Consider the following 21,891-nt stretch of genomic DNA (forward strand, 5'->3'; position numbering starts at 1 on the left):
CGACCCATCTCCCTGGCTGACCCCCAGGAGCCCTCACCCTACCGCACGAAGTTCCCCCTCCTCCCCCACTGGCGTGGGGCAGCCAAGTGAACAGCAGAGTCCCGAGTAATTAAGCCGGCGCGCACCATCCGGGCGCCGGGAATACTGTGGAGTTTCCCTTTTATGTTTATAGCAATTGTATGAAAATGTGCAACACGGAGCGGCACCAGCTGACAAATGAGACGAAACAGACAGGATTCCGGGCCGGCTTTTTTCCGGGCCTGATTGGCATTAATTGTGAGCGTTTACAAAGCACAACTCGGCGCCTGACATTTGCTTCAAGCGAACGTTTCCTTCTAATAGTTTTAATGATTACAACGGGAGCTGGTGATCACTGCTGGGCGGGGACTGGGCTGCCTGGTGTCTGGCCTGGGCTCCTGCCAGGGGCCTGGCTGGTCCATGCTTGCCCAGGAGGTCCCACTTTCCCCACCACCTGTTGCAGGAGGGCTGCACCAAGCATGGGGCCTTGGGCATCAGTGCCCTAGCATGAGGCCTGGAGCTGCCAGTTTATGAAGGTGATGGGGAAACCCACACGCACAGGGATCCTGGGGCAGAACCGGGGGGATGGGGGCGGGCAGGGGAGGAGGGAGGAGCACGAGAGCTCCCCTAGCTCTGAGGCTGAGCTGCCTCAGCTTACAAGGGACTAGGAAGGACCCCACAAACACTGCCTGCTGTTTGCTGTGGGACCTTGGCTGAACTCCTTGCCCACCCTGGACTTAACCGTCCTCACCCACAATGTGAGAGTCAGAGCCATGGCCAGATGAGGTTCTGGTACCCCCTCAGGCCTCTTTTCAGCTGCATGACCTTGGGAGAGTCCCTGGCTCTCTCTGAGCCTCAGTTTTCCCCATCAGTAGAATGGAGCTCATCACCCCCATAGTTTGCAGAGCGGTTTCTAGACGCCAATAAAAAGAGTGTAAAAACCCTAAGTTTCTGGCAGGCCGGGAGCCTAGGTTTCATTCCCTCCCCCAGAGAGTCTTCCAAATGTCTTGCTCACACATGCGTTCATTTATTCACTGACTCATTCACTCACTGGCTAAATGTCGAGTGTCCTGCTTAGGAACTTGGGAATACATCAGTGAACAAAGACCCTCCCTGAGTCAAGAGATATGACAGATATATAGAGGCTTTTCATACGCAGTATCGCATCCATTTCTTACCCCCATTTTACAGACGGAAAAACTGAGGCACAGAGAGGAAGAAACAACAATCTGACGTCCCCCAGTTGGGAAGAGGTGGTGCAGTGACAGGACACTGGCAGGCTGCCCCAGAGGCGAATGCCCTCAGACGACCAAGCCCACTCAGCCCTTCCTGAGGTCTGCTGATCCCCTGGAGAGGCCTCATCTGCCCAGCCAGGCTGGGTACCAGGGCAAGAGGCCAGGAAACCAGGATCACTGGGAAGAGGGGAAGTCTGTGAGGCCTGGGCGACCTGGGGGAAATGAATTCCTGCGGCTGTATCTCCTGGGCAAGAAAAGGAAGAGGAGGTGCCTCATCCGTGAACCCCACTCAGGCCCACGTTTATATCGACACTCCGCCTGGCCCACTCTGTGCTAAGTCCTGCTCGGCAAGTAGCATCCTCGGGGTGGCTGGAAAAAGAACAGTAGATACTTGGACAGCTCCATGGCACATGCAAAGGCCCAGCGCCCAGAGAAAACCTGACGGGTTCAGGAACTTCTGGCAGTTTACTGAGGACCCCCCACACTGCAGCCTCCTCTTAGCAGTCAGGCCCCAGGGGTCAGCTCACCCCTGCCCCACCCCACCCCCAACTTTGCCAGGCCCACAGTGAAGGAAGCCCCCACGGTGGGTCCCAGCTCCATGCCTGCCTCCAGCCAGAAAAATCCTGGCGACTGTTTCTTTGGGAGTCTGTTTGGGGGATGGGACAGGGAGAAACACTTTTTTTTTTTTTTACGGGGAATTTTTTTTTCTCTCCTTTTGCATATGGTGGCACAGATGGGCCCATGATCCATAAAAACTGTTTGCAATTAAACTCCCACTTTGCATGGCTGGATTTGTCAGTCGTGTGAGCCACAAGCGCGGGGCTCCACACGACAGGGAGATGCGACTTGGGGCAGGGTGGGGCTGCATCCTGCAAGACAGCGCAGAGGCCCAGGAACCTGCTCTGGGCTTGGGGCCCAAGCTGACGGGCTGTTGAGACGGCCATGCCAGCTCCCTCTCTGGGCATCCCCCAGCCCTCGCCAGGAGCCGGAGTGTGGCCAGGAAGCCAGGGTGGGGCTTGGCAGGGCCTCCCTGCCCAGCAGAGATTTGGCCAGTGCTGGGTGCCCCGGCTGCGGGGGTAATGAGGATGGAGACAGCGAAGGTAATTATCCCTCAAGACCCTGCCAGACACTGGGGCTGGGACCCAGGACAGGTGGGAGGGTGGTCGGGCAGTGCGAGCCGTAATGGAGGTCTAGCGGGCGGAGTGCAACGCCAGGTTCAAGGCTGAGGAGCCAGGACCTCTGGCCCAGTTGGCAGAGAGGGTCTCGAGTGGTGCCAGGAAGAGCTGCCAAGGGCCAGACCTGGCTCCATCCTCACCCCCAGGGGACCTGGTGCCGCCTCCTTGCGCCTCTTTGAAGCAGGCAGGAAAATCAAGGCAGCCACTCAGAACATCTCCAGGGCCTGGGCTCCCCCTTGACACACCTAGGGGCTCACTGCATGTGAAGCCTCTGCCAAGGGCTTCTAAAGTGGGGGTGAGGGGCCTGCACCCCTCCCACCAGTCCCGGCCTCCGAATGCCAGCCTGCTGTCCCAGCTGCCGCACCGGCATGCCTGCTTATTTGGGTTAACAAATGCATCATTTGGCTTGGGGAAATCCTGCATTCACTCATAATTGTTCCCTGATGAAAAGAAGTAAGGCCCCGATACCCTCTTTCCACCCCCTCCCCACCCCCTTCAAGCTGGAAAAGAAAAGTCATAAAAATAGCTTGTTATCTCACCTATTGAGGCTCCGACTGGATGTTACTGCTAATTGGGTATAACATCCTTGTCTTGTTCTCTTAGAAGCTAAATCAAGAAAGCGCCACTGCTGCGAACTAATTATATCTCCGGCCTGCAGCCTGCAGCTTGTCTCTCCCTTTATTGAGTTAAAAAATGGTCACGAACCTTCATCTTTTATCCCCCCATAAGCGCTGGGTCCAGGCTGCCTGCCATGCCTGGCGGTGAAGAGAGCGGACCGCCTGGCGGTGAAGAGAGTGGACAGCCAGGCGGGAAGGTCTAAGAGGGCTCTGGGGACAGGGATCAGGGTCGGGGAGGGCGGGAAGCCCCTACCCCAGGTACCTGCCTGGCTCACTCCCCCGGTTCCTGCCCCTAGGCCTGATGTTTAGCTTTTCCTGGAGAGGGGGACTCGGCCTCTCTCCCCCTTGCAGCTGGGAAGTTAGCTAGGAGTGTTTCCATCCAGCAAGCATTTTCATTCATTGATTCATTCAGCACACATTTCTTGGATGCCTCCCTACTATGTGCCAGGCAAGGTTCTCAGCTAAAGTTTTCAGCTGACCAGAGGTAGCCCCAAGCACCAGCTGTGAGGTGCTAAATAAATACACTTAGGACTGGGTCATTTCCTCTGCTCAAAGAGTTGCCATCATTCTCGACTATGGGAGGGCCAAGTCTCAATGCCAAGGTCACCATGGCCCCCTCCCCACTGACATTCCAGCCACCTCCAGCCATACCCTAGTCCCACAACCTAAACACTCCTGCCGGTAGCCTCTGAGCTGCTTCTCATGCTATTCTCTCCACCCGAAAAGACCCCTTCCCTTGCCCAGAAGGCCCAGCTCTGCCAGTCAGAAGTCCACTGACCTTTAAGGCTCTGGCCTTTCACGACACCTCCTCCAGGAAGGCTGCCTGGTCTGTACCGGGCTGTGGACTTCCAGACCTGGACCAGGATGATGCCAGCTCAGCCATTCAGCAGGTGCGTAACCCTACTCTGCTTATTGGCTCCTCGTCTCGGTTTCCGCATGTCTAAAATGGGTTAAGATTTCTTCCTAAGAGTGCTGAGAGGCACGCTGTGGGTGCTTCTGAGGAATGATGAATGAGAGGATGCCCAGGAAGGACCTGACTCTCAGGAAGAGCTCAATAAATGCCATTATTATTATCCAGACTGAAAGCATCCTGAATCTGCTCGAACACTCTACGCTCAGCGTGTGCTGGGATGTGCAGACAGGGACGCGGGTCTCTCTGGGAGCTGTAGAGACAGACTCACACCTCCACGGTCCTCATGGTTGCAGAGCCACCCACATCCTTGGGACTCCCCAGAAATCCCTTGTTCTGATACCCTGGTCCTTTAAACCCTGCAGAGACGGGTGGAAGGGACCCCTCAAGCTCACGGAGGCCAGGCAGGCAAGCAGGCTTCATTCAGCTCATAGGCCCCTGCTGATTGACTGGTGCAGCCTGCCCTGAGCCTTGGCAAGAACCCAAGGTCAGGGGAAGAACTCAGTGGGGGGAAAGAGGGCAGCAATTGATTGGCGATGTCTGCCAAGGGCACAGCAGTCCAAGGCAAGCCAGACCTGCCACGGATCTGCCATCCTTGACATTTTACAGAGGACACAGCTGAGGCCGGGCTGGAAGGTCACTTGCTCAAGGTCATGAGCTCATAAAAGCAACAGCTGGCCCGGAACTGGGTTTCCTCAGTTTCTGCCCAAAGATCCTTCTCGTGACAGTCCCACTCAGCCCAGGGCCCTCACAGGCAGAGGACAAGTAAAAGCTTGTGCTGACCTGACTTCCTTGTGGTCCAGTGGATGAGAATCCGCCTGTCTATGCAGGGGACACAGGTTCGATCCCTGGTCCGGGAAGATTTCACATGCCACAAGGCAACTCAGCCCAGAAGACGCAACTACTGAATCCTGCACGCTGTAGAGCCCATGCTCCACAGCAAGAGAAACGACCGCAGTGAAAAGCCTGCACGCCACAACGAAGAGCAGTCCCTGCTTGCCGCAACTAGAGAAAGCCCACACATAGCAAGGAAGATCCAGAGCAGTCCCCCCAAAAAATAGACTTAATACAAATAACGAAGCTTGTGTGGATAACGAAGCGGAGTCTGTTGACCTGCCACGTGGTCCTAGACTGTTGCTTCACCTTGCTGAGCCTCAGTGCATTCACCTACACACCCGGGACCAAAACACCCTTCCCGGAACCACGAGAGGATTAAAATGCCAAAGCGGAAAGCTCTGTCTGGCAAACAGATGGCTAGCAGGGTCCTATGATCCCCGAAAACAGTGAAGTGTTTAGACAGAAGTCCCTGAAGCTAGCAACAGAGAGTGCCTCCTCCTCCAGGGAGCCTCCCTGGCTACTCCAGCTGGAAGTAGTCATTTCCAGCTCTCATTTCCTAGTGGGCTTTGGAAGGCTGAGGGCCCCAGAGGCCAGGGGCTCTAGCTGCCTTGTTCTCTGTTGTTGCTCCTGGCACGGTGCCTGCACCCTGTGAATTCCTGTATTATGGCGATCCACCCACCATACTGGGATGGTGTGTGTCTGAGACCTCACCACCTTTCAAGGCAACTAGGCTTGTTCATCTGTGCATCCCCAGCTCCTGGCAGGGAGCCTAGCACAGGGCAGTGAATCTCCCTGAATGAACGGATGAATAAAAAGCCAAAATAGCAGTTCCTGTTTACTGCCTACTTGCTGTCGGTTCCTGCCAAGCCGCACAGCTGCCCTCCAAGGTGGACCTCTGGCCCACCTGCCAGATGAGGAGACTGAGGTCATGTGGGAGCTGACGCGGAAAGCCGAGCCGCCAGTTCAGGCCTGGGGACTGCAGGCCAGCAGGCCCTGCCACCTTGGCTTCTCCCCGTGCCAAGCTCAGGACTGGACTGTGGGGCGGCTGCCCCTGCCTTGGCAGCGAATCCTGGAGCTGACAGCTGGTGGCTGGACCTCCCCCCTCCTCCTCCAAGGGAGGCCCCGCCCCACAGACTCTAGGTCATTAAATCCTGAGTCATTAAGTCCCCATCCGCAGGAGCCTGTTCACAGTCAGCCCCGGCCTCATCCCCGACCCCTGGGGCCTTTGTCCCCAGTGCCCTCGGCACAATGATGGGGGCTCCCAGGGCCCCAAACAGCTGCTGTAGCCGGGATGCTGGTTTGTTGTGGGGCCAGGAGAACTGCCTGGGGCCTGGGCCCACCTAGCTCTGCAAGGCTCAGTCTGAGCTTCCCCCAAGCTTTCCACACACTCAACCTCATCCCACCCACAAGCCGGTGAAAAAATTGCTATTACGCCCTTGATGAGGCAAGTGAGGCCCAGAGAGGTAAGGTGACTTGTCTGAGGACACAGAGCCAATGAAAATGCAGCCAGGGTTCATCTTGGTCTGCGAAGCCCAACAAGTCTGGCAGACTGGCCTAAGGGCGCCCAGATCACACTGCACCCCTCCCCACCAGGCACCTTCACTGGCTTCTGGCTGCTCCTCTGGACAAACCAGGTACTTAGCTCAGCACTCAAGGCCCTGCACACTCCTGTAGCTAACTCCTTTTAACCTCCACCTTCCTATAAGCTCTCCCTGCCCTTCTGGTCATGCCCCTGCATTCTCCAACTCCCTCCCAGTGACATCCCCATTCGGTCCCCAATGGGCAGATCCAGCCAGTCCTCTGGGCCCAGAGCAAAGGCCCCCTCTATCAGAAAGCCCTCCATGACCAGCTTCAGCTTCCCACCCGCTCAGTGTCCCTCCTCCAGCCCTACTCTGGCTCTGTGCAAAATTCAAGTCAGTTGCAGACTCATCTTATGCCCCATGGAGGCTGTGGGCCATCTGATTCCTTAGAGCTTTGCCACTCAGACAGTGACAGGCAGGGTACCCTCAACCCAGGCTGATGCCCATTGTTTACTGAATGGAACCACAAAGGGGTACAGGAGAGGGGAGCAGGAACCCGCGCTTGCCCATTCTTCCCACGCTGCACCTCTGCTTCTGGCCCTCCCTGGCTGTGTGACCTTGGGCAGTAATGTAACCTCTCTGTGCCCCTGTTTTCTCCTGGGTAAAATTCGGGTAGTAACAGCACCTGCATGTCTTAGGGTTATGACATAAACCCTGGGAGGTACCAGACAGGAATGATTACTATTATTATGTCTGTCTACACCCCATTTCAGTGGCCAGCACATGAATTTAAGGGTCAGACAGACTTAGGTCCTGACCACTTACTGGATGTATAATTCTGGGCAGGTGGTTAGTCCCCAGGGCCTCTATTTTTTCCATCTCTGAAATGGTACTAACTCCATCCCCAGGAATGCGTCCCCCAACTCCTCAATATCCACAACCCGCCTTTTGTTCCAGGCACGCAGTAGACACTCAGATATTTCTCAACTAAAGAACCAAACGGTCCAGGTGGGAGGAATCCATCGGGCTTCCAGCCTCCTCTCCCCCACCCCACTCCCTCCACCCTCCAGAAACCCCCTCCCAACCCCCAAGCCCGTGCAAGACTAAAATAGTCATTAGGCAGATTTCAAAAGATGTCAGTAGCTTATAATTATAGTCGACATCCTTCTGAGATAAAAGTGATTACCTTGGATGCAAATCACTTAGCAACCAATCAGGGCGGTGGGCGGCGCCCACGGAGGTGACCGGCCGGCGCACAGCCCGCCCCGCACCGGGAGAGAAAGCGCACAATAGCTCTTGACACGCAAATGGGTTAACACAATAAAGGCGGCTCCGGCCGCTGCTGGGGGAGAGCAGCAATTCCCGGCCCGCGGGAGGTAATAAAGCGGCCCTTTTGTGCGCGCCTCCCGGTTCTCACCCCCGCCCCGAGCCCAGAGGAATCTCCGCCTGATTGAATTACGGTTCATGAATATGAGCTGCTCTGCTCGCTTCCTCCCGGTTGGCGAGGGGCTGGAGGAAGGAGAGGGCAGAAGGGAGACTGGGGCAGGGGACCCCCTGGTCAAGCCCCAGGCCCCCCTGGGACTCAGATGCGAGCCACGTGTGCTCACCACGTGGGGTGCCCTGGGAAGGCGAGTGGGAGACCCAGCACAGGCAGCTAGAACGATGAGGGTCCCTGACCTGCCCTCGGGTCTTTGATCTTTGGCTCCAAAAGGGACCGGAAGAGCCATTCAAGGCCCGGGTTCTGCGGATAAGGCTACCACTGGCCATGAGCATGTGTATTTATGGAAGGCTTGTGATACGCCATCGCCTGTCCTCAGCCCTCAGTGAATCCTTTAACACAGATGCTATCCTCCTTACTGACGAGGAGACTGAGGCTCAGAGACGCAAAGCTACTGACCAAGGTCACACAGCCAACAAGCGGGCTCTCAATCATGAGGCCCTGGGTGTTGGGAAACCCAGACTAGTCCAGCCCTGGCCCACAACTGTGAGGCTCAGAAGGGATAGGAGGTGGGTGAGCTTATACGGAATTAAGGCCTGTGATAGGGATTACTGCGGGGCTGGGGGGGGGGGGGGGGGGGGGAGGTAGGAAGCTAACCTTGAGAGAGGAGACTGCTCAGAGGTTTCTGCCCCTCCCTGCACGGGACTGGAAGGGATGTCCAGGGTCACTGTCCGAGTCAGAGGAGCCCACACTGGACTCTCTCCCCTGCTTAAATCTCTCCTATCAGTTAAGTCTCCAGGACAACCCCCCACCCCTACCCCCAGGGCCACCTCGTCCCCTCATCCAGCATACCCCAGCACTCAGGCCTGCTACGTGGCCCACTCCCGAGGCCCAGAACACTCTGCCACTCCCCTGCCTGCCCCGTTCTCCGCCCTGAGAGTCACATGGCACCCCTGTGTAGGGGCCTTCCTGACTCGAAGGCTGAGCGGGGAGCCAAAGCTGTCACTGCTGCACCAGCATACTGTCTTCACCACCAGCTGCGGGCCAGCCAAGGGGGTCCCCGGGTTTCAGTGTGGGAAGACACAGAGGTGAGGCCAGACTCCCTCCATAGCGATGGCCCCTGACTCGTAGGGGGACCTTGGCTAACAAGTGACGGTGCTTCCCTCTACGTATGGACGGTGAGGGGGCGGGGGGCCAGCGGCGGTGGGGTGGGGTGGGGTGGGAAGACCTGGGGACTCAGGAGTCAAGGCAGTTCACAGCCAAACCTCTGTGGCTGCCTGGCTGAGCACCTCTGTTTGGGCTTCAGTTTCCTCATCTGTAAAATGGCACAGCACATGAGCTACTGTAAGGAGTCACTGAGATCCCGTAAGATGCCTGGCACAGGGAGAGACGCCGGGTAAGCTGGCATTCCCTCCTGCTTGTCGCCTGGTGGTGTTGCCAAGCCCAGGGAAGGGAACAGAAGGAATTGCCCAATTCTGACAGCCGCTCCCTCCGCCTTGGCTGTGGAAGCGTAAATACTCCACGGAAGACCTCCAACTGCTGGTGTTTGTGGGTCTCTGGCGCACACTCTGAGTTTGTTTCTAAACTGGGAAGCTTCGAGAGGCGGCACAAACAGCCCTTCTGCACACCTCTCCCACTTCTACCCCCATCTGCCGTTGCTCTGTCCTTGGAAGCCTGTGTGTTTAACGACACCGTTTCAGCTGAAAATATCTCCCTGCCAAGTGCCGCACCACCACCCCCCCGCCCCCGCCCCGGCCAAGCAGATCCACTGATATTTATCGACTTGTTAATCTAGCTAGAGAGCCTGGTAGGAGAACACAGTTGGGGGTGGGGGGGCGCTCGATGCGTAGAGACGGGGGCCTGGCTTCTCATAATGACCTCACACACTCTCCCTCTGCTGTCACCCCACTCAACGCCCCTGAAGCAATGACACAGTTCTCTAACCTTTTCCTAGAAATGTGATCACAGCAGTTTCACCCACATCTGACACCAGCAGCAATTGCTGGAAGGGAACTTAGAAGGGGAATCAAAGAGTCAGCAGCAAAATGCTGCTCTGGGCCTTCACAAGGAATAGGGCCAGGGCTGGGGTGTGGCAGGGAAGAGAAGGCTGCTGCCCGACCCCCCGTCCAAGCTGGCCCCTGGCAGGGGCACGCTTATCCAGACCTTGGCACCGATGGGCCTTACTTACCCTCCATTCAACTTAACGAGCACCACACTGTGCTTGTCAAATCATCTTAAACTCCAACAGGAGAGTGGGGCAGTCAGGAGTTCAGGCTCAACCAAGGTCCTGTCGTCTTGGGGTTGAGCAGCAGGGGTAACCTCTGGACTGGAGGGGCAGCAAGCAGCAACTCCTCTGTTCCTTCCCTGGCTGGGGGGGTTGGGGGACCACCCGTTTCTCTAGGCAAAAGCAGTCTGATTTAAGGCTGGGAGCCCGCATCTCTCTGGGGACCTTGGGAACTTCAGCCTGGGGTCAGGAAGCTTTCCTCTTTTGAAGCATCCCTTTTGAAAGCAGAAAGTTGCTCAGCTTGGGAGTCCTGTGCCCCAGGGCACTGCCAGGGTATACCGGCAAAGCTAAACACCTGTCTTTGGCGGAGGGGGGGGGGCATTAATAGAGACAGACAGCTGGCACTGCCTCCCTCCCCCACCCCATCAGGGTGCTGGGGATTTAGGTCAGAGGACTGCAGTTGCGGTTGGGGGAAGTCTGTTTTCATCCCCTCCAAGACGCAAAGGCATCCAGCCTCGCCCCAAGTTACCACAACCCTGCCCCCTCCGGCCTTGGGTCAAGACAAGTCGCGTTGCCACGGCAACCCCAGTGACGTCAGAGGTCTGGCAGTGACGTCACACGCGACCCCATTGGGGAACCGATCGTCCCCGCGAGTTCTTTGTAGGAATTCAGGCGGCCAGGTGAACCCTGCTACAGTCTAGCCTCAGAGGGCACAATCGCCAACACGTCCACAGGCATGGTCGGGACTCCATGTCCCCTTCTGGGCTGATGGCCCTTGAAGAAAGATTCCAGAGGCTACTTGGGAGAAGCCCAAGATGTCCAGTGCCGGCCCTAACCCCTCCAAGACGCGGGAGTTCCTGGGGAATTTTCAGACGACTGAGCTGCTACCTTTGTTGGCTTTCGGGATGGGGTGACCTTTCCTCTTCGGCAAAAGCCCCACCCAGAGCCCTGCCGGAGTCCTCACAATCGGCCCCCGATGTCCACTCTGGCAGGCAGGCCGGTCTAGACAAGTTGTGTGCGGAGGGGGCCGGGGGAGGGGAAGGGGCAGACAAGGATGCTTCAGGATCCCCCACAGCCCAGGGCCTCTTTATTTCCAGTCCGGCTGCCCCGACACACGAGAGTGTCCCCAGCTTCACCCTAGAAGCCCGCCCCGTGGAACTCACCGAATCAGCCAGGCCGTCGAAGGGCACCAGGTCTCAGCGGGGACGACTCTCCGCTCGCTGGGTTGCAGCCATGCAGAGGTAGCAGAGGCTGCCTGAGGAAGCCCCCCTTGGGGGCCGATGCCTCTCTCCAGGTGGGAAGGGACGCTGTCGGTGAGGTCGATCCAGGATCCGGCCAGCGCCGTCCGAAGTCCGGGGTGGGGGTTCTTTCGGCTCAGCGAGGGTCGTGCCCGCCCGGCAACCGGGCCTCTCGGAAGCTCAGGCAGCTCATCCTCGCCCGGGCCTGTGCTCACCGCGTCCGGCGGGCGGCGCTGCGCCTCCCCTCGGGGTCCTGCTCAGGGCTGCAGCTCCCCGGGGCGCCCTCTCCGCCCGCGCCAGGAGCCCGGCGGCCGCGGCCCCTCTAGCCGGCCCCAGCTGCAGCTTGTCTTTGTTGCTTCCTCTCGCTCGACCGCCTGCCCGTGGCTTGCAGCTCTCTGGTTTGCCCGAAGGTGGGGGGGTTGTCTCCTCCGAGGCTGCACGCACCTGCAGCGGCCCGGCTTCTCGCCGGGCATGCACCGGCCCCCGCAGGTTGCAAAGAGCGGTGGCGAGAACGCACCGGCCCCTCCTCCTCCTGCTCGGAGCCCCGGGTGTTGGGGGAGGGGAAGCCGGAGAGCAGCAGCAGCCGCGGCGGCTGCAGCGGGCGGTGGAGTCTCGGGTGCAGCCCCGGGGGCCTCGGCGCCGAGAAATAACCAGTCCAGGTGGCGCTGGGCGGATGTGGGGACGGCCCGGAGAATGGTGCACTGGGCGTTCGAGCTCTTGAGCTGCAGCAGAACCGGCGCGCGCCGGGCTCTCACGCGCCCATGGCCCCCGGCGGCGCGCGGGAGCTCCCGGGGCCTCAGCCTTAAGCCGCCTGGCGCGCGCCGGCGCCTCGCCTCGCCTCGGGCCCGGGTGCCGCGCGCCGCGCCCCACAAGCGGCGTGCCCTGCTCTTCGCCTCCCCCGGGTGCCGCGCGCAGTCTCTCAGCGGAGCCACCGGCTCGGCTATCCTGCTCGCTGCTCCGCTCCGGCCCGACTGACAGGCGCTAGCGCCGGCAGCCGCCGCCGCGTCTCGCCCCCTTCCCGCCCCCTGGAGCCTGGTCCAATCAGTGGCAGCCGAGAGGCGGTTACCAGGGTGACGCGGCGCCGCGTCCTGCGGGGGGCGGGGCCGGGGGCCGCCACGCGCGCTTTTCGCGGCAAAATTCAAAGACCGGCAGGGCGGCTCTCCAACCTCCTCCCCCAAGCAGGGGCGAGGCGGGGCCTGCCTCGTGAGGACTGCAACTCCCAGCCTGCAGCGCGCCGGCGCCAGTCCTAGGGGCCCCGACTGGGGGCGTAGGGCATGCTGGTACTTGTAGTCCCTTTGTCGGGAAACAGGAAGGGTGGAAAAATCAATATTTTATTGAGCACCTATTCGGTAGCACCTGGGCCTCCCTGGTGGCTCAGAGGTTGAAGCGTCTGCAATTCGGGAGACCTGGGTTCGACTCCTGCGTCGGGAAGATCCCCTGGAGAAGGAAAAGGCAACCCACTCCAGTATTCTTGCCTGGAGAATCCCATAGACGGAGGAGCCTAGTGGGCTACAGTCCACGGGGTCGCAAAGAGTTGGACACGACTGAGCGACTTCACTGTTCGGTAGCACAAGCTAGGTGCGTTGTGTCCATTGTTTAACTTATTCGGGGAGACACCCCAGTGAAGAACTTGTTAAAAAAAAAAAAAACATAAAAGAAGCTAACATGTATGTAACCAAGTACTTTACGGAATCCTCACCCACAACCCTATTAGATAGGTATTATCACCCCCATTTTACAAATGAAAAAACTGATATAGCAGGCACTATCACTATACTCCCAACTTACAGAGGAAATTGAGGCTAAGAGACGTGAAGTGACACTCCAGAGTGTTTTTGCCCCAGTTCCTGCTGTTGGCAGTGGCAGATTTTTGGCATTACAGTTGAGATGTGTGGAGCACTAACTACATAACCAGGCCCGGTGCTGAGCTTATTGTAAGTTTCACCTCGGGAGATCCTCACCACACACGTGGGAAGTAGGCACTGGCACCCCCTCCCTGCCACTTAATGGACGGATAGGGAAACAGGCACAGTATCACCTGAGGTCCAAATTTTGATTCCATCAAACTACACACCTTGCCTTTTACTTTCGAAGCAGTTTATTTTTTTTTATATTTGAGCGAATAGTTTTTTTTTTCTTTTTTTTTACATGATATTATACATGTTTCAATGCCATTCTCCCAAATCATCTCACCCTCTCCCTCTCCCTCTGAGTTCAAAAGCAGTTTAATGAGCTCTCATTGCTTCTGCCTGATAGCCTGCCTGCAGGTTGGCCCATTTAGCAGTCCCATTTTACAGCTGGAGAAATTGAGCCCTGGGAGGGACATTTCCCTCAGTTGTCATATGTCCATCACACAGCAAGTTGAGGAGCCTGCTTTCCAGGAAACTTCTCAGGATCCCTAAAGAAATGCAAAGCAGCAGCCAGAACTCCTCCCACCACACTCAGGCTGTGTCTGTGTGACCTTCCCACCCCACACACCCCCAGCCCCACAATACCTGGATGGGATTCTAGCTATGGCCTATGGACTTGGGAGTTCATCTTCCTGGTTCTGTGCCTCAGTTTCTTGTCTGTGCATCACAAGGACCTTACAGGCTGGTGTGAGAGCAGAGTAAGTTATTGCCTGGAAGGGGCTCGAAACATTCATAAAGTGCTCAAAAATGCCAGCTGTGGTCATTCAGGTGCAGAGGGCTCAGATACCTTGGCAAATGTACCTGATGGGATGAGCTGATTATAGCTGGGCCCTAGCCTACTTCTAGGAGCCAATCCACACCTACCCAGAGCCTGGGAGAGGTGCCCACCGGGGAGCTCCAGCACTGGCTCAAGTAGGCCACCTGCCGCCTTATCTAGGACAGATGCTGGCCCTGTTTCAGGCCTCCTGCCATGCATGCCATTCCCAGCAGCTCCTAAACTCGGAGCCCTGCTCTATTTCTCCCCCTGATGTCCCACCCACACCCCCTGGGGTGGGGGGTGGGGAGCTGGAGTGGGGGAGGGGGTTCACTTGGAAACATGATCTGGCCACCAGCTGCTTCAGCTCCTGGGCCAGCTGCCAGAGCTGCCAGTGACGTCAGGGTGGGTTGTCCAGGAGACCTGCTGGGTGGACTGGGTGTGGACAGGTGGGGAGAATGCTTGGTGGACCCGGGTCAGGTGCAGGGCAAGGGACAGCGACAATCAAAACTCAGGGAAGAGAGGGCTGGAAAGGGAGAAGAGGGTGGGGAACCACACCACTGCCTTTGCAAAGTTTGGGATTTTTTTCTATGGGAGGTTACCATGACTTAATACCTACTATGTGCCAAATCGCATGCTCAGGGCTATTTATAGCACATATTTCTATGTCCTTTTATACTCACTGCAACCCTGTAAGATCTATTCCGTTAGTATCCACATCTTATGGCCAAGGACGGCCATGTGACTTGCACAAGGTCAGGAGATGACAGATCAGGATCCCAAACAGCAGAGCCCCTGACCTTGATTTATTATGCTCTGTCCCAGCCACTGACTGACTGGGTGTGACCTTCTTCTCCTCTCTGGAGCTCAGTTTCCTCTGCTGTAAAATGGAGGGTGGGGCTCAGTCCTGCCAGTCAGACTCTGGAGCTGGCACCCACTTCCAACCTCAGAAGTTTCCAAAGACCCCCACATGACTCCAAAGTGCAGCCAGGAGATTGGATGATCTCAAAAGGCCCTGCACCTCTGAAGGTCTATGAGCCCATGATGTGCTAAATGGTGTGACTTCAGGCCTCGGGAGCTTTATGGGGATCTCATCTTTCAGGCATCCCTCTATCCCTCCAGGCAGCTGGATGTCCCCAGAGATGCTCACTTATACCCCATATACAGGCTGAGTGGCACCGTCCCACACCACTCCCCACAGCCCACCCCCCTGAGGTCAGACCCTCGTACCACTGCCCCCTAGCCTCCCAACTCTCAGTCTTGACCCAGCCATTCCTTCCTCTTGGTTGTGTCCAATAACTCCACATTATATGAATGGAGCCAGTGTCAAGATGGATTTGCCACGGTCCATGGAATCACCAGGCGAGTCAGCCCCTGAACATTGTGCTGGCTCCAGCCAGGGGTCCAAGAGGCCTCAAAGGGGAAAGGAGACAAGAGAGCACCTCATTCCTCACTGTACTGTCTGCCCCCTACACCGCAGCCTTGCTAAAATACCTGCACATCCGCCCAGCTGTGTCTCTGGCCTCCAGGCCTTTGCCCAGGCTGTCCCCTCCATCTAAAACATCTTCCTGCCTAGGTGGCTGACCACCTCCTCCAGGAAGCCTTCCCTGACTACTGCCATCCAGGCTGGAGCATTTCCCCTTTCATAGATGCACTCAGTCCGTGTCATAAAGACCCACTTATGCGTCAGTCTTCCCCACCAACCTGAGGCTCTGTGAGGGCCAGGGCTGCATTCAAACTGCGTTGTCTCCAGCATGGACCTGGCATACAGTTGGCAATCCATATAGGTCAAACTCATCTCTGAATCAATGGGTGCATATAGATGTAGCCCAGGTTTGTGTCTTGCTTTCTTGTAGAGGAGGAACAGGGAGAGGAAGAAGGGTGGTCAGATGGACTGGGTTTGAATTCTAACTGTTCAGGTTACCAGCCTTGTGACTCACCTGCTCTGTGCCTTTACTTTCCCATCTGTGAAGTGGGGTTAATTGCCAACCTTGGTACTGCTCAAGGGACCTGGAGCCTGGAGCCCTTGCGCTCAGCCTCCCCTACAGATACGGTTCATCATGCCATGCTCACTGAGACCTGATTATCCCCCCCTTAACTCTGCTCATCCATTCATTCATTAAGGACCTGCCATGAGCGAGGCCCTGGGAAGGCAGCAGTAACCCAGACGCACCCCCTGGCCTTGAGAAACTCAGGTTCCCTGAGGGGGCAGACAAGGTGACTAGCAGTTATCACCCAGGGTCGCACAGAAGGAAGAACACAGAGCAGGCCCCTGACCCAGCTGATGGGCTAGTGATGGTGAAAAGGCTGATCAGGTGTCCTGGGAGAACTTAGCAGGGGTCATCAAGGGCATAGGTGAGGGACAGGTTCTCTTGGCCAAGGGAACGGCCACTGCAAAGTCCAGGGTCCCAAATGAATGTCCTCAGAGTGGAGGTGGCTCGCAGAGGCTGAGCTGGGGCAGGGGAGGGAGGCGAGGAGGCCGAGACTGAGCCTTTATTCTGGTAGGGGGAGCAGGCCCTGCCCAGCCTGCCTCCCCAGCCCCCAGTGGCCTCACCTGCCCTCATTGCCATAATCTAGGCCAGAGCCTGGAGGGAGTCGAGCCCCCATTGGTGCACGCCACGTAGGTTTTTCAGAGATAATTTAATCAGAGCTATTAATAAGCAGAAAAGAAAGAGCTCTTTATGCTCCTTCTGGAGAAAAGGAGAAAGAAGAAGCACGTGTAACCTTGTTACTCACTCAGCCCTGCCCCCAGTACCTGAACCTGTCTCTCGGCCAGGCCTCAAGGGGGATGGGGCAAAGGGGGCCAGCAGAGGGGGACTGAGGAGGCCCAGGAAACCTCCCAGACTGGCTTGCCAAGATCCCTGACCACACCCCACCCTCACACCCCACTAGCCACTTTTGACTCCTCTTGGTTGCTTGAAGGTGCCAAACTGTTTGCCTTTGCACGAGCTGTTCACTCTCTGATCTGTTCCCAGACCACCCTTCCTGCCGCTTTTTACCCGGCTGGCTCATTATCATACTTTAGGTCTCAGCTTAAATGTCACCTCCTCAGAGAAGGCCTCCCTGACTATGCCATCTGAAGTTCTCCCCAGAGCACCTCCCTTTGGCTTTTTCCCTTCCCCATACTTACCACTATTGGCAACTCTCTGAGCTCTGTGGGTTGACTTGTTTATTTCCTGTCTCCCTGGCTAGACTGTCAGCTTTGGGAGGGGTGGGATTCTGTCATCATCTTCATTGCTGTGTCACCAGCATCTTGAGTAATCACCGACACATACCAGATCTTCTGTCAATATTTGTAGATAGAGCTGGAGAGGGTTCTAGGGGCCTGGATGTTTGGGATAGGAAATAGGAGGTGGTAGGGGTCCCTTCCACTCAGGAAACCCCCTAGGAGAATCCAGGAACCATAAAATGCCCCCCATCCTTTGTTTCACTACTGGGGATCAGGGGGCCCCAGGGAAGGCCCTCACCCAAAGTCGTACAGTAAATTTGGGCCATAGGTGGGACTTGAACTCGTTTGGGGAGAATAGAGTTCCAAATGAGTCTCACCTTTGTGTTGAGGAGGATTCTGAGGTCTCACTCCGGATGAGAAGGGCAAGGCTGCTGTGATACCATTGATTAGTGATGTCTACCAGAGTCGGGGTTGGCTGTTTCCCTGCATGGAGTTTGAAAGAGCCCTGGACTGGCAGTCAGGAGGCTTCGTTCTTTCAACCAGCACTACCACCTTATCATGTGAACCCCTAGATAAGGCAGCCAACTTCCCTGGGCTTCAGTTTCCTCATTTGAAAACTGGGAATATCTACCTTGCTGCGTGCTCAGTCGTGTCCAACTCTTTGCAACCCCATGGCCTGTAGCCCGCCAGGCTCCTCTGTCCATGGGATTCTCCAGGCCAGAATTCTTCCTGACCCCGGGATCAAACCCCTGTCTCCTACGTCTCTTGCACTGGCAGACGGATTCCTTACTACGGAGTCACTTGGGATGCCCCTATCTACCTTAGCCCTGCCTATCTCAAGGATTATAATGAGAAAATTGGTACAGTATAATATTTCCAAAAGCCTAATGTGCTCTTTATAGGCATAATCAACTACTGTTACTGTAAAATACAGCAATGACAATAAGGGTCACATCCATCTAGTGAGGCCTTGCTATGGACCAGGCCGTACCCCAGGTGCTTCTCATACAGGATCTGTAAACCTTGCAACAGGCCACAGAGAGGACCCACCGGACTGTGTCAACTGGCCTCGCTCAAGGCGGCACAGAGCTCTTTAGTGAATGGAACTAGGCTTTGATCCCTGGTAGGTCTCTTTGCCAGAGAAGGCAATGGCACCCCACTCCAGTACTCTTGCCTGGAAATCCCATGGATGGAGGAGCCTGGTAGGCTGCAGTCCATGGGGTCGCTAGGAGTCGGATACGACTGAGCATCTTCACTTTCCCTTTTCACTTTCTTGCACTGGAGAAGGAAATGGCAACCCACTCCAGTGTTCTTGCCTGGAGAATCCCAGGCACGGCGGAGCCTGGTAGGCTGCCGTATGTGGGGTCACACAGAGTTGGACATGACTGAAGCGACTTAGCAGCAGCAGCAGCAGCAGCAGGTCTCTTTGCATAGAGGGTTTCTGACTTAGCTTAAAAAAAATTTTTTTTTTGGCCGCACCAAGTCTTGGCCGCAGCACTTGGGATCTTCTGTTGAGACCTGAAGGCTTCTTTCTAGTTGTGACTCACAGACTCAGTTGCCCTACCACCTGTGGGATCTTAGTCCCCCGACCAAGGATCAAACCCACTTCCCCTGCATTGGAAGGCGGATTCTTAGCCCCTGGACCACCAGGGAAGTCTCATAACTTAGCTTTAGGCCCTAACAAACCGGAAACAGTAAATGGAAGTGGGGGTGGTCCCAGTGACGCCCCCCTCCACGAGCAACTCCCCCCACCTCACAAAGCATCTCTCCTCTCTGGCCAGCTGGGCCTGGTTCTCTGAGCAGCAGGGTGATTCCAGGGGATTAAACCCAGTCTGCCTCACCTCCCCTCTGGCCTGGAAAGGCCAGCAGGCCCTCCCCCAGCCTGCCTGGCAGATTTCCTTTTGTACAAAAAGTTATTGACTTATCAAGGTTAAAATACATTCAGCGCGGGCCAATAAAACAGGGATACCGCCGCATCCCGGCTGTCTTGTGCAGCCTGGTTTTCATGGCAACAGGCCCTCTTCTGCACATGAAACGGTTCAGTTGTGCAAAGTTCAGGCGTTACATAAACAGGGAGTTAACAGCAGCAGCAGAAATCAATGTCTGGCCAGGCATGGCCTGGGGAGATAGCATTGATTGGGCCCTGGTCGTCGATAGGCTGGGTCCCTGCTTCCTGCCTCTGTCGCCCTGGGCTCCCTCCCGCAGCTACAGCCCCTGGCTCAGACCCAGAAGGCTCCAGGAAGGTGCCCCCGCCCTCACCCCGAGCCTCTTTCTGGCTGGGATCCAGCAGGGAGGGGATCTGCTTTCTGCAGCCAGTTTATAAACCATTATTGCTCAGTGACGCCATTCCGCTCTTTAAAATATGTTCACGCCATCTTTAAAGGAGAAGGGATCCCTTGGCCTTTTAAGCCGTCCTTGTGACAAGGAACAATCCCACTGCTTCTACGTTTAGCCATCAAAACCACCCATACATCAAGACGTGACCTAATGGGGTCAAAGAGACCAGGATATGAGATTAAACTGGCTGTGCAGCCTTGGGTAAGTCACTTGGCCTCTCTGAGCCTCGGTTTTCTGCTTTCTAAAATGACAAGAATGACAGGACCAACTTCACGGGTGTAGAGAAGAAATCAGGGGACATGTGTGGAGCCCCTAGCTCAGGGTCTGCGTCAGGAAGCTAATGCTCTGTGTTCCTCTTCTATCACAGATTCCATGGACTTCCCTGGTGGGCCAGTGGTTAAGACTCTGCCTTTCAAGCAGTAGGTGTGGATTCAGTCCCTGGTCTGGGAACTAAGATCCCATATGCTTCAGGGTATCACAAAAAAATAAAAACTTTTAAAAGGGTCATCTACCACAGATTTCAGGAGATACCTTGATGGAGCAGGAAAGGGCAGGGAACTAGAAAGGTGATCAGTTCAGTTCAGTCGCTCAGTCGTGTCTGACTCTTTGCAACCCCGTGAACCACAGCACGCCAGGCCTCCCTGTCCATCACTAACTCCAGGAGTGCACCCATGTCCATCGAGTCAGTGATGGCATCCAACCATCTCACCCTCTGTCATCCCCTTCTCCTCCTGCCCTCAATCTTTCCCAGCATCAGGGTCTTTTCAAATGAGTCAGCTCTTCTCATCAGATGGCCAAAGTATTGGAGTTTCAGCTTCAACAACAGTCCCTCCAATGAACACCCAGGGCAGATCTCCTTTAGGATGGACTGGTTGGATCTCCTTGCAGTCCAAGGGACTCTCAAGAGTCTTCTCCAACACCACAGTTCAAAAGCATCAATTCTTCGGTGCTCAGCCTTCTTCACAGTCCAACTCTCACATCCATACATGACTACTGGAAAAACCACAGCCTTGACTAGACGGACCTTTATTGGCAAAGTAATGTCTCTGCTTTTTAAATGCTGTCTAGGTTGGTCATAACTTTCCTTCCAAGGAGCAAGTGTCTTTTAATTTCATGGCTGCAATCACAATCTGCAGTGATTTTGGAGCCCAGAAAAATAGTCAGCCACTGTTTCCACTGTTTCCCCATCTATTTCCCATGAAGTGATGGGACTGGATGCCATGATCTTTGTTTTCTGAATGTTGAACTTTAAGCCAACTTTTTCACTCTCCTCTTTCACTTTCATCAAGAGGCTCTTTAGTTCTTCCTCACTTTCTGCCCTAAAGGAGGTGTCATCTGCATTATCTGAGGTTATTGATATTTCTCCCAGCAGTCTTGATTCCAGCTTGTGCTTCTTCCAGCCCAGCATTTCTCATGATGTACTCTGCATAGAAGTTAAATAAGCAGGGTGACATTATACAGCCTTGATGTACTCCTTTTCCTATTTGGAACCAGTCTGTTGTTCCATGTCCAGTTCTAACTGTTGCTTCCTGACCTGCATACAGATTTCTCAAGAGGCAGGTCAGGTGGTCTGGTATTCCCATCTCTTTCAGAATTTTCCACAGTTTACTGTGATCCACACAGTCAAATGCTTTGGCATAGCCAATAAAGCAGAAATAGATGTTTTTCTGGAACTCTCTTGCTTTTTCAATGATCCAGCAGATGTTGGCAATTTGATCTCTGGTTCCTCTGCCTTTTCTAAAACCAGCTTGATATTTGGGTTCAAATCCCAGTTCTACCACTAGCTGTGTGACCTTAGGCAAATCACTTTACTAGAGCACAGGTATACAATAGGAACTCAATACGTATTTGCTGAGCAAGGTTAAACTCCCCTGGAGAGCTGGCCTCACGTGGGGTAGCTGGAGACGGGATGGCTAGGATGATTTAGGAAGGCTGAGGGGGACAGTGGGGGGCACTTCCAGCCACCCAGTATATGGTGAAGATAGCTACCCCATTGCTGAAATTCACAACCCTTTCCCTGGGTGAAATGACGCTGGGAAACAGAGCCCAGTGAGCACATGTAGCTGGGATGGCTCTTCCAGGCGTGACTGAATCAGTAGCTTCTGCCAATGAAATGTGAGCACGCATGACATGAGATGTGAATGTGCCTTTTTCTCTAAGCTTTCTCTTCTGCCCTAAGGCAGACGATCAACCCTTCTGGGTCAGGGCAGGGCCAAAGGCACCTGGATCCCTAAATCACTTGTGAAGGAAAGCTGCCCACCTGTTGACCAACAACACCGGCTCTGAACTGTTAGGCGAGAAATGAACCTCTGTTGAGTTATGCCACTAAGATGCTGGGGTCTATTTGTTACAGCAGCCATTGGGAACTTGTGAGGCCTGGGAAGAACTCAGAACCACCCCTTCAGCCAGCACAGTCCTCTCTGAGTCATGGCATTTTGCTGAGCTGTGAGGTTGCCCTTATTTGATAAGGGAACTACAGTAAAACATTAATGGTAAAATCTACATGGTG

The 21,891-nt window shown here is 55.5% G+C and overlaps 1 protein-coding gene across 1 annotated transcript in view; it reads right to left on the minus strand.

Annotated features, from left to right (window-relative positions):
* The window catches only part of FAM222A (family with sequence similarity 222 member A), a 59,542-nt gene extending 48,360 nt beyond the window's left edge, over positions 1-11,182 (minus strand). The window contains exon 1 of the mRNA XM_040250915.1: positions 11,138-11,182. The gene's annotated coding sequence lies outside the window, so the exon portion shown is untranslated. The remainder of the gene's footprint in view (positions 1-11,137) is intronic.
* Between the last annotated feature and the right edge of the window lie 10,709 nt (positions 11,183-21,891).

Source organism: Oryx dammah, unplaced genomic scaffold (assembly GCF_014754425.2).
Source record: "Oryx dammah isolate SB20612 unplaced genomic scaffold, SCBI_Odam_1.1 HiC_scaffold_12, whole genome shotgun sequence".
Taxonomy (NCBI): domain Eukaryota; kingdom Metazoa; phylum Chordata; class Mammalia; order Artiodactyla; family Bovidae; genus Oryx; species Oryx dammah.